Below are 16,043 nucleotides of genomic sequence, written 5' to 3'. Positions count from 1 at the left end.
GACATAAATGGAGTATGGACAGGCGTGGCTTAGAATGGAGTAACAAGTGGTCAGTGCCCCTGGGCCCTTCTCTAGCTAAACCCCCCCTGCGGTCTGCATGTATGTTTGGCACCATAATTGTGTGTTGATTTGGGCTTAGTAATGATTTTGTGCATGGGAGTGGGTTAGTGCTGCAGCTTCACCTAACTGGCATTATGACAATGATTTATGGAGCAGACCATCAGCAGGCAAGCCATGCTTGATTGCACAAATGTACTGTGCATTCCTGAGAGTTGACTAAGTCCCATGCCACGCTCCATCATATAACAGACACTGAGCGCTTTTTGATGAGTTGGGATTGGTGCAGCGCGTGACATGCTTCTCAGAGCTTAGTCATGGGTGGGTTTGGATTCAGAAGGAGCACTATGACTGTGAGGTGTTCTACAGAGTAAAGGGTAGAGGGGAAAAAACAGGAGGTGTTCTACAGAGTAACGGGTAGAGGGGAAAAAACAGGCTTTCCTGTATAGCTGTATGTGTCATATATATAGTTATATATGTGTCTATATACATATATATATATATATATACACACACACACACCTGTCACGGTGCATGTTTTAAATTTAGGTATGACTATGTTAAATGTATGCATGAATATCATTAGTAATTTTACCATTTTTAATATGTCCACAGATGAGCCAGCCCAAGCACAAGAGGGTCTCCGTGGGGCCCTCTTACGAATCCGAGGACACATGCGCCAGGTCATGGCTGAATTGGACCAGCTGCTGGATGGCGACATTTAATTTATTTATTTTTTTATAAAAGTTTTGTAAAGTTAATAAATAGTTTATTACAGTTCGAAGTTGTCTGTGTGTTTTTTTTAAATGGAAAAGTATTTGTGTAACTTGTTTATAATCTTTTAAATAAGCAAAATGTACTTACTGTATATAGATGTATGTTATGTTCACATCATGTAAGGGTTAATGTGTGTAATGAATGTAGTAGTAATGTGTTTCAGTATATATAAGGATTTAATTAATTCAAATAGACAACAATCCCTTTTTAATGAGGTTGCCTAATTGCATAAGTGGATCATGTGATCGCTGTGTGTGCTCAGAGAAATAGTGTTGTATTTAGCGTAAATACTCCGCATCGGTGCGTACGGCCAGCTTCCCGTCCGTTCTGACGCGGTAAGACTGTGCTTACGCTGTAAGACCGTGCAGAATCTGTACGTGTCCACCGCACACGCAAGGTTTGTATGTCGTCCGTACACACGCCCAATTCTTAAAGAGTGAGTCCGTCCGAATGCGGAGGCTCAATGGGCGTTTCTACGGACGATGTCCGCATAGCGTTGCGTGCGGCCTGCTCCGTAAGAATTCGGGAAAGTATGCACCGATCAGAATAATGCCCACAGTCATATACCGCCAGAAGAACCAACAATGAAAAAGGGGTTCTATCCCTGCCTCACTTGTATTGGTTGCAGAACCAAAAAAAAGAAGAGCACTAAACCCATCATGTCTTTCACTTCGAATCAGAATAAAAAAGAACAAAAACAACTTCGTAATGTGTGAAACAAAGGGAGTTGTCTACATACTCGAATGTCTGTGTGGCCTACAATATGTAGGCCAAACAAAAAGAAGTTTAAAAATCAGAATAGGAGAACACATCAACAATGTCAAGAAAGGTCTTCAAACGCACAGCTTATCCAGCCACTTTCTGGAATGTCATAATAAAGATCCCAGCCAACTACAAATTAACCTGAAACACGGACTCTGTCTTCTGGCAACGGAACGAACAGCGTGAGAAGACGCCGCTGCCCCATTTTTGGCCACCAGCTATCGGAGGATAGGTAAGAGTAGGGACAGTTAGGGACAACCATACCCCCCCACTGCCTGCCTATGCCCCGAGCTGGAGACTCTGTCCAACCGTCATAAAAAAAGCGACAGCAACTAGCAAACCCCAAACGGAAAACCACAAAGTACTCCAAAAGGAGATCTATTGCCATTGCAATTGTTACTCATTTAAAATGTAAAATTGGTATACTTTGTTTTATTTTTATTTTGGCATGCACATTTGATTTTATTTTACTATATTTCATATATATTTTATTCCAACATAAAACCTCCACTTCCAAGCGCTTGTTCAGAATAAAAAACATTGCCCATCATTTTTTCAAGCTGCTAAACCAGAGCGCAGAAATATTCTTTTTTCCATTCCTTAACCTTTGATGTGAATTTGGTTATAGTATAGAGGCCCCTGGAGTTGAAGCATCTTACTAATGAATGTATATTTGAGGATTAAGGAAAAGGATTTTTTAACTGCACTAAAACTATATACATGCAACAGGTGTTACAGTAATTTTCAAATGTTAATTTATTTTTTATCTTCAGAATAAGACAATTGCATAAAAATAATAAGATATCAGTGTGGCTGGTACCATTAAAAAGTCAATTGCAAGGATATAGGCAATTGCTGAGTGTCCGTTCCTAGGTTGCTTCCCTTACATCCCAATATATAGAATAGCCGGTATTTTGAAGGCAAGGAGGACCCTCCTGCCAAGGGTACACCTGATGGTGGAGGGTCCCTCTTTTGGTGCTGGCTTAATCAAGTCCTGGTAGTAAATAGCTGAAGGGAAAGCTAGTCTGGTCACAATGAATGCAGGTTGGATTCCAAATGGAAGGGTGTCCGTACTGCTGGTCAAAGTGATTATGTATATGTGAACCTTCATTCATTTGCCTCTTCAACTCTCCAAACAGCTAAATAGTAAATCCAGGGGTTTGGATCTAAAACCGCAGGCAAAAATGATTTTTGTAGATTTCCCCCTTTGAGGCCTTTAAACCAGAAAATTTGGGATGATCACTGTTCTTCCCCAACTTATTAAAAAAAAAAAAAAAAAAATTAAATACATTTCAGCATACATTCATGACATCACAAATGCTCTGTTGCACAGGGAATCGACTCTGCTGGCTCTCTAGTGTGATCAGGAGAAGTGGATTTTGTGCATTCGTGACATTGGTTATATTGGTGTTTCTTGTGAAGGTTACAGGATGCCTATAATTCAGGATCAGCTATGGGCTGTCTATGCAGCAAGGTGTGAATTCCCTGCCCCACAGAGGAAGGTAAGTGCACAGTTATATTTATTGGTTGTACTTTGCACATACAGAGGATTTTCACAGGCCGCAATAGGGAACTCCCCCAATATCGGATGTTTTTAGGTAGATTGGGTGGTGATTTTCCAGTTCTGTAGCCTAAATTTGGGGACATAGGTATATTGTATTGTTATTCACAATGTGCAAAAAAATTTTACATATATCACAGAAAAGGCCAATGCCACCTCTATGGGGAGTGTTTTTCGTACTGATGGCCACTAGATGGCGCCCAATGGAGCAATTGAAGTGTTGCTCCATTCAGGCACGCACAGCTGGTGGCGCTGGACTTCTTTTACTTTAGGGTTGCTGTATGTATATAGTTTGGTGCTGATTCCCAGTGCAGGTTGTAAGTCCTGGTACTGTAGAAAGAGACGAAACGGCAGTCCACGGACTTGGGTAAAACAAATCTGTATTGATAAAGATACAAGTGGCTAAATGCCAAAGGCTAGTGTTTCGTATACTCACTGTTACTGCAGCACAGGTGCAGGTGAGGACAGACAAAGGCAGTCTTCATTATTAGGCTCCACCCATTCCTGGCATAATGCCACAAATCTCTGGTCTATGTGAAGAGGAGGGGCAAAATTTATAGGATTCTCTTAGAATTGGACCATATTAACCCTTCTCCCTCACCACAGACCCGCTACTCACTGATAGTGGGCCCGCATTTAAAAAAAAATCTGCCTCTCAGGGGAAGAAAGAGTTCTGGGTACTCCTTCATACACTATTCTATACCCCCAGGTGCCCAGAGGGCGTGGTCACTCGGTCTCCCCAGAGGAGAGATTACAGATTACTGACAGTATATGACATTTAGGTAATAGAAGGTACAGTAAGAAACACACACCATCCTGTGGAAGCCACTCTGGCAAAACTAGACGATGATTGTGGTGATCCCGCCAACGCCGTTCTGCGCATACACGGCACTGAGGGGTAAGTCAACCATCGGATTTTACTTTCAAAGAACTTTTTATCCAGCAATATTGTGCTGATACTGGACTTATATGTTTTGTCTTGTGATCCCCAGTCCTTATGTTTATGTATACCGGTATTAGATGTATATAATTTAATGCTCTATTCATTTTAATTTTAATTTAGTTTTTTATTCAATTACAAATAAAGTCAATTGTTGATTCTAAATAAACCATTGTGTCTGTAGAATTGATACTGGGAAGTGAAGCGCAGGGTGTAAACTTCTAACTGTTCCACAGTAAGAAAGCTGGAGGATCTTGCTCCATCATTATATATTACTATAATCTTATTATAACTGTCAGTGTCGGTACTAATCGCTAGAACAATACATTATAAGCCCATACCTCCCAACCGTCCCGGATTTGGCGGGACATTCCCGATTTACGGCCGATGTCCCTCCGTCCCGGTACTGCTTACCGCAGTCCCGGCTTCCCAAGACGGTTGGGAGATATAAACCACGCCCCCACGCTCTGTAGGACGTCACTGTGCCTCCAGCGTATGTGCTCAAGCTGCTGGGCGGTCACAGTGACGTCCTCTTCCTATCCAGCAGCTGCCATCTCTGCGCGTCTGAGTGGAGCCTGAAGTCCTGCAGAGCCAGCGAGCGGTAAGTACGGACAGACGGGCGCGGGGGGGGTTGGTTGGTGTGTGTGTGGGGGGGGGGGGGGAATTGCCAGTGCCTCCTAAGAAGCGACGAGGCTGAAGTTGGCTTCTTATTCGGCCTGCTTCTTATTCACTTCTTATTCGGCTCCAGCTTCTTAATCACTTCTTATTTGGCTCTGTGTAAAGGTGATTGTCCCGAATAAGAAGCTGGAGCCGAATAAGAAGTGAATAAGAAGCTGGAGTTTGAATAAGAAGTGAATAAGAAGCTGGCCGAATAAGAAGCCAACTTCAGCCTCGTTTAGAAGCGTCTGTACCTCAGGAGACACGGTCGGGTGTAGGTGTGCCTGCAGTCACGCCCTCACTCTGCAGGCACTCGCTGATGTGCTGGTGCTGGGTTGTGGGGGGTGATTGGGGAAGTAAAATAAATGTCATGTGCTGGGTGGTGGGGGTGGGCGTGGGGGGAGTAAATATCATGGGGTGGTTATATTTAGTATTTTGTTTTTTTTTCTCTGTGGGTCGATAATATTACTATAGTGTAATCTATTATAATGTGATATATGATATAGTAGTCACTTAAGGTAAGGCACGACCTAGAATCAGGGTATTATGTGATACAGTGCTCTATGTATATTGAACTGTAGTTTGATATGGACAGCAGGGGCAAAAAAAGTGTTTGAAAAGCATTTTCTCAAGATAAGTCATGTCCTATCTGAAAGGCGTTTTACGTATGTGAAACACCTCATAGAAGGGCATATCTCTACCTATGAGGTGTAATTTACATTTATTGCAAGCTGAAAACACCATCAATGCGATCTGGTCTCTTTCTCCCGCAAAAAACATGTCGCCTGAGCATAGCCTTAGTATTAAGGCGCATACACACGGCTAGATTGTTGCTATGTTTTGTACTGAACTGTAATAGCGCTTCTATAGAAGTATAAAGCCTCTATTGAAACCCCATATGTCTCTATTCTCATTTGGAGTTTTATTCTGTCATATTCTATGTAAAAAGGGGAAAATTGTGTTGTGCTATACTACACTCTGTATGTACAGTAGTATAAGAAACACCAGGAAAGAATATCTCCATGCATATAGAGATGGAGCTCCATGCTCTGCTGTGTGCAGGCCTACCTCATAATATACAGTTGTGCGGGTATAATTGAAAGGCTGGTTTTTTTTTCACCTCCTATAGCTATTGGTTATTGTTGCGATGTCCTTTTATGTATAATTAAAACTTAGAAGAAATATGCTTAAAATTAAAAGTTTATTTTGCCAAATGTTATTCTTATAATATAGCCACCACCTTTTGATGCCATAAACCTGCTTTGGGTAAGTTTAGCACTTAATGGTTATTTTCATTGGAACCTCTGACACCTCTGGAGTCTTTAATGTAGATGAATATTGATTTTAAAGAGTTTTAAACATTTTTATAGGTGTTAAGTGGTCTGCCATTGTTTTTGAATCGTTAAAGGAGATTGGTGAGTGACAACAAAATTTGTTATGACCGTTTGTTTTACTCAGTTAAATAAAGTTGGTTTTAAAAAGTTTACATGTTGTCTGTGTGTTGTTTTGCGACGTTCAAGTTAAAATTAAACCAACATAAGGCATTGTTCTCTAGAGGGACATGACACCTTTGTTGTTGTTGCTCTATAGACAGAGTTTTCCTTTACACAGTATTTTTCCTGTTTTGCTATACAGAAGCAGGAATTATTGCTGCAGAGGGAATCTTTGTTTACAATATGGACTGTAAATATAACCCCAACACTAACATTTTTTACTATGTTAAACATATGTAAATATTCCCATATAAATAGGTGATGGCATATTACCATATTACCCCTTCAGTTTCTTCCTGCACAGTTGCCACACGTCACTGTAAACCAGCAGTGTGCCCCCTTAGATCTCAGCATCGGTGGGGTTTCAGTAAGCCACTGATCGCTAAGTAATAGCATATTCTAGTGTAGTCTTCTATTAAAAAAGGTTTTAATTATTAAAACATTTTTTATTCATGCGTGCAGATTTTGTTATCTAAACACTGGAGTGGGTATGTATCAAATAGGCATTAAAAAAGAAATCATTTTGGGATGTAATTACAAAGTATCTGAGGTAGCCAAAATTTCTTTGTTTGCTCAGGCCCTTCTGCTGCATTATAAGACAATTTACAACGTAACATGGCACAAGGCGCCAGTCACCAGACTGTAGGTGGGGAGGGGCACACAGTCACGCTGCCTCTACTCACCTACAATTTGGTCTTGCTTAGAGGAGTAGAAGTAGCACAGGGCAACGCAAAGCATAAGGCCAGCCCTGGGTGAGGACCCTTTTACAGAATGAACACTGAGTCCAGGAGCTTTATGTAATAAATCTGCTCTTTAGGATCCACTCCTCTGTTTCATAAAGCAAGATTAACAAGGCTTAAAATATGCTAGGAAATATGCACCACGTGCCCAATGGTTTGTTTTCACATGGAAAACAATAGAAGACTTTAGGTGCAAGATATAAATCAATAAACACCATATGAATCTAGCCTAAAAAGAAAACAAAAAACTGCACCATCTGCATATAAATCAAGTAAATATGTTGGGGTTATATTTGCCTTGTTACAACAGTTCCTCATTTCAGTTAAGTGACAACCACCTTATTTTAATTTATTGTTTGTGTTTCTCTTTTTAAAATGAATAGCTTTCATATTATCAGCAAATCCAAAAACATCATGGCTGAACAATCTGCCCAATCGCCTAAGAAAAAGGCAAAAAAGCTCTGCCAATTTAAAGAGACCTGGATGAAAGAGCACCCATTTCTAAAGAAATCACGGCGAGGGGTTTTATATGCTTTCTGTGAACTCTGTGCAGCTGATATTTCGGTGACCCATGGTGGTTATAATGATATCACCAGGCATATAAGTACAGATAAACATGTAAGCTCAGCCAAAGCTGTTTCACAGTCGAAAACAGTGTCCACCTTCTTTCCTGCTTCTGATTCAAAATTAGCAAAAAATACCATCAGGGCAGAAGTTCTGTTTACTAGTTTCTTGCTTGAACATAACATCTCTATAGCCACAAGTGACCATGTGCGGCCTTTAGTAAAAAGGATGTTTTCTGATTCTAAAATTGCCGAAAAATATGCATGTGCCGCAACCAAGACCACACATATTATCCAGGGTGCTCTAATGTTAGAGCTGTTATCCAAGAGCGGAAAAAATATTTTGGAATCTCACTGGATGCCAGTTCTGATGAGTACGAAAAGTACTTCCCTGTACTTATAACATATGAACATTCAGAAACAGGGCTAATAGTGACCGAGTTTTTAGACATGGTTTCATGCCCATCTGGTAGAGCACAAGACCTTTTTGAAGCTGTTGACAGCATGTTAAAAAAAAAAACATGTAGATTGGAATATGTGTGCAACATATTCCACTGACAATGCAGCCAATATGCGTGGAAAACACAATAGTGTAATGTCAAGAATAAAGAGTGCTCAGTGTTTGGAGCAAAAAATGTATGCTCTGGGCTGTCCCTGCCACTTAGTCCATTTAATGGCTGAACATGCAGCAAAAACTTTGTCCATAAGTGCGGAAGACCTTATTCTTGACATTTATTTTAATTTTCAAAAAAGTTCAAAAAGGGTGAATACCTTGCAGGAGTACATGGCATTTTGCAACACTGGTGTTAAAAAACTAGTGAAGCATGTTAAGACCCGTTGGTTGTCACTTGAAAGGTCTGTGGAAAGGACCTTGTTTAATTGGGATGCGCTAAAGTCATATTTTTTAAGTACATTTGAGGAAGAAAGTGGTTTTCTTGGTGCAAGGGAAAAGCGTATTCTTACCAGTTTCCAGAATCCATTGACTAAAGTGTATATTTAGTTTTTGCACTCTGTTGTGCCAGTTTTTAATTCTTTTAACGTACTTCTGCAAACAGAAGCCCCAATGATACATCACTTGTACCCAGCAATGGTAAACCTGCATCTGCTGGTCAGATTTGTCCAGCCAACTATAATTGCTGAGGCTGAAAACATCCTGGACATAGAGTATTCTGACCCATCTGTGTATCTGCCCCAGGAGGATATTCTCATTGGGTTTGAAACCAGAAACTATTCTAGGAGAGAAAACCTGATAGATACCTCAATGTTCCAGAAATTTACCAGGGAGACTGTTGCCTTTTATTGCAAAGCACTGGACTACATGAAAAAGGCAATGCCTTTGGGAGATCCAGTACTCAAAAGTCTATTTATTATTCATTAATCCGGATCTGCGGTTGTCATCAAGCATTGAGGATATCCAAACAATAGTCACCAGATTTCCAAATTTAGTTGGTGCCAAAGACATGGACAGACTGCTGAGTGAATTCAGGAACTATCAAAGCAGTGATAGTATAACAATGAAAAGTGTCAGAATTGATGAATTTTGGCATCAGTTATCACAAATTAAAGATCCTGTAACTGGGCATTATCAGTACAGTGTGCTTTGCAAGCTGGTAAAATTTCTTCTGCTTATTCCGCACAGCAATGCTTCATGTGAGAGATTGTTTAGTATTGTTCGCAAGATCAGCGGAGCACTTTAGGAAAAAATCCTCTCACTCAACAGCCAGGCCCAAATGTATATGAACCTGTAACTACAGTGAGAAATACACTCTGTGCAATACTGGCCAGCAAGATCAACATTTTTTCCACAACAACATGTCACAAGTGGCAGCCCTCTGCACAGCTGCTCAAAAAAGCTAAATCTGCTACATCTGTGGCTTTATCCAGCAGAAGAGACTCTGGAGCACAAGATCTAGAAGAAAGTGCTACTATTACTAGTACAGCTGGGCCTAGTAGGGAAGAAAGCCTGAGTGTGAATGAGGGCATAGCCGAACCTACTGGTGGGGAAACCACTAATGTACAACAATCTGAAACAAGTCCCTCTGCTGCAACTGTCATCAGTAAGCAAGGAGCATCTTTTCCTGCCAAGAGACTAGCACCTCTGTTTTCGCAGGCTTCTACTACTAATACTATATCAACAAAGACATCTAGTAGTACCACAGCAAAGAGAAAGTCCCCAAAGAAGAGCCAAAAAACTCCAGCTGCTAAAAAACTCACATCTGCGCCTAGTAGTGCTGCTGCTTCTGATACTGATGATGAAGATGTTGTGGTCCTTGATTAGACCACTGATGTTTAGAACAATTTCAATGTTTCCTGTTTTGCACAAAGTCGTGCTTCAAGTAAATTATTTGCAGTTATATTTTTATACATTATTTATATATTTTTTTGTGTTTCTATTGTAATACACTACTTGTTGGAAATAAATGTTTATTTTTCCACTTTTAATTCTAAGTCTATTAATCAAAATAACTGGGAAGAAGAGTGGATTGACTCAGGTTTGCATTACCAAAGTTAAAAGAAGTAAAAGAAAGGTGATATAATATGATATATAATGTTTTTGATATTAATACAGGTATTTTGGCAATAATAATGTCTTTCTAATATGGTGTTTAACTGCAGTGAGTTCATACTTATGTTATGTGAAGGAGGAAGCTAAGTGTGCTTGGGCGGGGAGTGGGTGTGGTTACAGGCGTGGCTTATTGAGACACCGCGCTATAAGCTCCGCCTACTTTGTCCCTCTTTCCATCTCTCAAAAGTTGGGAGGTATGTAAGCCACAATGGCGGAGTTACAGCCGGTTCCCCAGCCCTGGTCTGTTCTATTCCTTCTATGGTAGAAAGTGACTGCACTGCAGAGAGTTATGTAGTCACAGCTCATTGTGTCTCTTCCTCTGATCCTTAAAGCCAGGCAAGTCCATAAAGGTGAGGAACATCACGATCCAGCCCCTTAATATCGTGAAGCCCACCACCACAAGAGGCAACACTCCACTACCTGTGCTGACCAAACCTCCGGCGCAGGAGGACAAAGTGGCAGCAGAAACTGTGAAGTTCTACCTGCCCAGTGAGGGTAAGCTACAGGCTGGATGTGAGCTTCCCCGGGTGCTATGTGCGGGCCGGATGCGAGCTTCCCCGGGTGCTATGTGCGGGCCGGATGCGAGCTTCCCCGGGTGCTATGTGCGGGCCGGATGCTAGCTTCCCCGGGTGCTATGTGCGGGCCGGATGCGAGCTTCCCCGGGTGCTATGTGCGGGCCGGATGCGAGCTTCCCCGGGTGCTATGTGCGGGCCGGATGCGAGCTTCCCCGGGTGCTATGTGCGGGCCGGATGCGAGCTTCCCCGGGTGCTATGTGCGGGCCGGATGCGAGCTTCCCCGGGTGCTATGTGCGGGCCGGATGCGAGCTTCCCCGGGTGCTATGTGCGGGCCCGATGTGAGCTTCCCCCGGGTGCTATGTGCGGGCCCGATGTGAGCTTCCCCGGGTGCTATGTGCGGGCCGGATGTAAGCTACCCCGGGTGCTATGTACAGGATGGATGTGAGCTTCCCCGGGTGTTATGTATGGGATGGATGTGAGCTTCCCCGGGTGTTATGTATGGGCTGGATGTGAGCTTCCCCGGGTGTTATGTACGGGCCGGATGTGAGATCACCCAGGATGTTGCCCATAACAAGCAGTCTGATTCTGTCTATCATTTTTTAGCAATATGTACCGATTCCTCGGACAGTGGCAGCTAGGATTCTGAAACCAGCAGCAGTGACCTTGACACCAGCAGCAGTGACCTTGACACCAGCAGCAGTGACCTTGACACCAGCAGCAGCTCCACCGTAGAACACCTCCCAGCAGCATCGCCTACACCTCCAGATGCTGCAGTGGTAGCAGCGGTGAATGCGGTCATATCAGAGAGAGTAGCCTTTTACCTGTTCGGTGCAGGTAAGCTTCCATAGGTGTTATGAATGGGTTGTATGTAAGCTTCCCCTGGTGTTATGTACAGGCTGGATGTAAGCTTCCCCGGGTGTTATGTACAGGCTGGATGTAAGCTTCCCCGGGTGTTATGTACGGGCTGGATGTAAGCTTCCCCATGTTTTATAAATGGGCTGGATGTAAGCTTCCCCTGGTGTTATGTACGGGCTGGATGTGAGCTTCCCCGGGTGCTATGTACGGGCCGTATGTGAGCTTCCCCGGGTGGATGAGGGAGCACAGGCGCTGTTATGGCGCCGACGCTGCATAAGGGGGAGGGGCAGGCCAGTTTTCACACCTGGGGGACCAAGGGCAGCCAGTAAGACACCTGGGGGGATGGAGCGGCCGGGAGGGGGTTAAAAGACCGGGGAGGGGTTTAAAAGACCGGGGAGGGGGTTAAAAGACCGGGCAGGGGAGGAGACCGGGTACACAGCGTCTCAGAGCATGATAGAGACACACAGCTGGCCCCAGCACAGCAGCCCGTGGGGATCATCCTACCTTGTGGAGCAGTAATTGGGTCCCCCTCCAAGCAGCAGAAATCCGGCACATCCTCCCCCTGCCAGCACGTGTGTAGATCCGGCCGCAGCAGCACATCGCGGCTCACTAGCTGGTATGGACAGTCCAGGAGGCCGAGCAACAATGCAAGTCAGCGGGGAGGTCCTAACCCCCCGCCCCAGCAGGCTGAGGGCCATACCCAGGAGATTTGTGGAGGAGGAGGGGGGCAGCAAGAAATGTGCAGGCAGGAGAAAAAGGAAGCAGCAGCACAGGGGAGCTCGGCCAGAGGGCGCTCCCCCTGGTGGCCAGACAGCGGCATTGCAGCCACTTCGAACAAAGGGGGGCGTAAAAAAGCTGCAGCATACAGCCAGATCAAGAAGCAGCAGCGGAGCAATGACCGGCCTCAGACAGCATGCGAGGCCTCCCCTGCAGCCACCAATTCGGATGCCCATGAGCCCAGGGCAGAGGACCATAGGCCGCACGGGGTCACGGGTGCAGTTGCATCCATGGCACCACAAGGCCTGCAAGCTATCCAGGGGATGGAGCAACAGCCAACCAGAGCTCGCCAGCAGAGGTTCCGCTGGCATGGGCGCAGCTGATGGCAACACAGTTGTTCAAGGAGCTAATGCAGCTACAGGCATCAGCAGCATGGGAGAGAGCGGGATTCGGCATATTGCAAGAGGGGTCATCACGGAAGGCAAGCAGCAAGGGGGCCCAGCAGGCCCCATCGGTCCCCACGGGACACATCTGCATGAAGAGGGAGCAGCAGCTATGCAAGCTCACGCATGGCCTAAGGCAGTACTGTCTTTCTTGGGGATAGAGATTGATTCGGTAAAGCAGGAATGCAGATTACCAGAGGATAAAGTGGGAAAGCTGGTTGGAGAGGTCAGGCACTGTGCCGGAGCGAAAAGGTTACACTGGGGCAGCTCCAATCATTATTGGGAAGCCTCAATTTTGCATGCAGGGTGATCCCAATGGGCAGGATATTTAAGAGACGGCTGGAGCAAGCCACAGCGTGCATAGCGAATAAAGATCACTTTCTGCGCATCAACAAGGAATTGCGGGAGGATTTGCTGGTATGGGAGGAATTCCTCTAACACTTCAATGGGGTGGGTATGTGGCCAGAGCCTATGCGGCCCAATCATGTAATGCATTTATTTACAGACGCCGCAGGCCACAGGCTTTGGGGCATACTGGCCACCAACGTGGGAAGAGGCGGGTCTCACGAGGAACCTGGGAGCACTGGAGCTATTCCCAATAGTGGTAGCTGTGACAATCTGGGGAGAGAGGCTAGCCAACAGGCAAATTCAGTTCTGGTGCGACAACCTGGGGATGGTGCAGGCAGTAAACAGCCAGCGGGCGTCATCACCACCAGTGGTCAGACTGATTAGGAGATTGGTTGCGGCCTGCCTGCGCCACAATATTACATTCAGGGCAAAGCATGTGCCAGGGGAATAGAATGTGATAGCGGACACGCTGTCACAGCATAACTGGGAAGCGTTCAGGGCAACAGCACCAAACGGCCTAACATGCCTCTCATGTCTCTGGCAGATAGTCAAGCCGAGTTAGCCAGCCTGGTGGAGCGGTCGCTGGCACCAAGGACTTGGAAGGCGGCATGGAATTGCTGGAAGGATTTCCAGGTTACGGTAGGTGCAGAGAGACTCAGCGCGCAGCAGCTGTTGGCTTTCCTTGCTGGCAGGCATCTCGGTTTTTGTCAAGCTCAATGGCAGGGTCGACGATTCTAAGTAATTCGCAGTGCGCATGATCATGAGGGGCTGGGCCAGGATGGAGGCAAAAAGGCAAGATGCAAGGCAACCCATCACAATAGAAAGGTTGCGGATTTTGCTGGACCAGATTACAACTGTCTGCCGGGGTCAGAGGGAAGCAGCCCTGTTAAGGGAGGCATTCGCAATGGCCTTCAGTGGCGCATTCATAATCAGCGAGTTAGTGGCAGGAACGAGGTCGGCAACAGAGGAGGGCCTGCAGCATAGCAACGTAGCAGTAATGGAGCAGGCGGTGCTGTGCAAGATTCCCAGGTCAAAGACAGATCAGGAGGGCAAGTGTAAATGGGTCCAGCTTAACCGTCACACGGACCCTGCAACATGCTCGGTAGCAACAGTTAGGGCCTTCATAGGCATGGGGACAGCGAGTAAGGGAACTTCCTTGTGCACGCAGATGGGTCACCGCTAACCAAATACCAGTTCTCAGCTATCCTGAGGAAGGGCGTAGCGGCAAGCAGATGGCCAGCAGGGAGGTTTACCTCCCATTCATTTAGGATTGGGCCGGCCACTTCAGCGGCTAGCGAGGGACGCGCAGGTGCCGAGATCAGAGCGCTGTGCAGGTGGAAATCGGATCGTTATAAGATTTATGTCAGGCCAGTCACCAACAAGCTGACAAGTAATTAACTCTCCCCCCTCCTGTTAAAACTGAAATAACGCATCAATAATTCTATAGTTTTGTTTATACTCTGTTTTCTCAAATATTGTTATTTATTTCTGCAGGTGGCATTAGCTTGTTGCACAAGGTACTAGCCACGGCGTATGAGGCCTACCCTTTGCGCTAAGCAGCAGGTGTTTGTTAGAAGCAGCAGGTGTTTGTTAGAAGCAGCAGCCATTTTGTTGAATCATGACTTGCATAATAACATTATAAAATGGCTGATCATTCAGAACAGTGCTGTAAAAGTGATTTCTTATAGAGAATTGTTTTTGGTTTTAGAAGCTTAAGAATGTAATGTTGACAGTATAATAGAGCAAGGACAGACACCTAGACTCCACAAACATCAACTGTATGGGAACAAGGCCACACATGCGTAGACCCCCAAGGCCACTGAAGTTGGGTGTTGGGTTAATTATGACATCATGATTGGAAGCAGAGCTTTCCAATAAGACTCAATGCTTATGAGTAATTAATTAATGTGATTAAGGCAGTGGTTCCCAAACTGTGTGCCGTGGCTCCCTGGGGTGCCTCGGGACACATGCAGGGGTGCCGCGGCTTGGTGATCCAGGACCAACTCAAAGTATTAATGGTTAATTATTTATGAGCAAAACCAGTGCTGGTGGCTGCCAATCATAGAAGGTGTACAAACAGAAGCAAATCCTACCCTTTACCACATAACTGCCACTAAGAATCGCATATAAACCCAATCAAATTAATTTTTTTGGGACCTAGGGGTGCCGTGAAAAAAATTCTGATTCTCTAGGGTGCCGTGAATCAAAAAAGACTGGGAACCCCTGGATTAAGGTTTAAATATCAGAGTTAGAGAAGGAGGAGAGAGGCAGTTGAGGAAGAACAAGGAAGCACAGGGGGCTGGAGGTAACTATGAAGGAGGTTTAATCATGGCTGATCACTGTCCTTGAAAGGTGTCCATTTTGATTTGATTTAGAATTACTGTTTAAGTATTAGCTAGTCAGTTTTATGTTTCTTGTGTTAGTCTGCATTTGCAAATACCTGTAATGAAGCTATTTTTCAAGTAAAGCATTGTCATACATTTTATAACAAGGTTGTGTGGGTGTGCAATCATTTCAGCATTGCCGTTATATTTAAAGGTAATAAAGTAAATATATACAGGTTTGGGTTATCAATCATATCTAATCTTATCAAACAAATCTCTGCGTTATCACTCCCCAGGGAATACAAACCCAAAATGGATATGGATTGTCCGCCACTCCTACGTTCACTGGGCCAGTCAGGGCTGCGGCCATGCCCTACGGCAGGCAGCTAGGGCTGGCAAGGAGCGAAGGGCGAGGGTTTTGGTTTGGGCGGAGGGGATGAGGTGGAGCGGACTCAGGGAAGCGTTGATGAGGGGGGAGGGGATGGCCTGCACGCCAGACACGATAGTTATTCACCTGGGAGGTAATGACTTGGGGGATGCCAGATCCCTGGACCTGGTAAGAACGGACGGCAGACACCAGCAGCAGTGGCTCAGTCACCGGCAGCAGTGGCTCAGACACCGGCAGTAGTGGCCCAGACACCGGCAGCAGTGGTCCAGACACCGGCAGCAGTGGCCCAGACACCGGCAGCAGTGGCCCAGACACCGGCTGCACCTGCTCCATTGAA

The 16,043-nt window shown here is 45.1% G+C and overlaps 1 protein-coding gene across 6 annotated transcripts in view; it reads right to left on the bottom strand.

Annotated features, from left to right (window-relative positions):
* The window catches only part of LOC146058202 (uncharacterized), a 66,486-nt gene extending 54,312 nt beyond the window's left edge, over positions 1-12,174 (bottom strand). For all 6 annotated transcript variants that reach the window (XR_014469837.1, XR_014469834.1, XR_014469838.1 and 3 more), the window contains exon 1: positions 11,991-12,174. The gene's annotated coding sequence lies outside the window, so the exon portion shown is untranslated. The remainder of the gene's footprint in view (positions 1-11,990) is intronic.
* Positions 12,175-16,043: the final 3,869 nt, after the last annotated feature.

This window comes from Crinia signifera, chromosome 2, assembly GCF_055691185.1.
Source record: "Crinia signifera chromosome 2, ASM5569118v1, whole genome shotgun sequence".
NCBI lineage: Eukaryota > Metazoa > Chordata > Amphibia > Anura > Myobatrachidae > Crinia > Crinia signifera.
The sequence above is the reverse complement of the archived record's forward strand: the minus strand, read 5'-3'. Positions and strand labels throughout refer to the sequence as shown.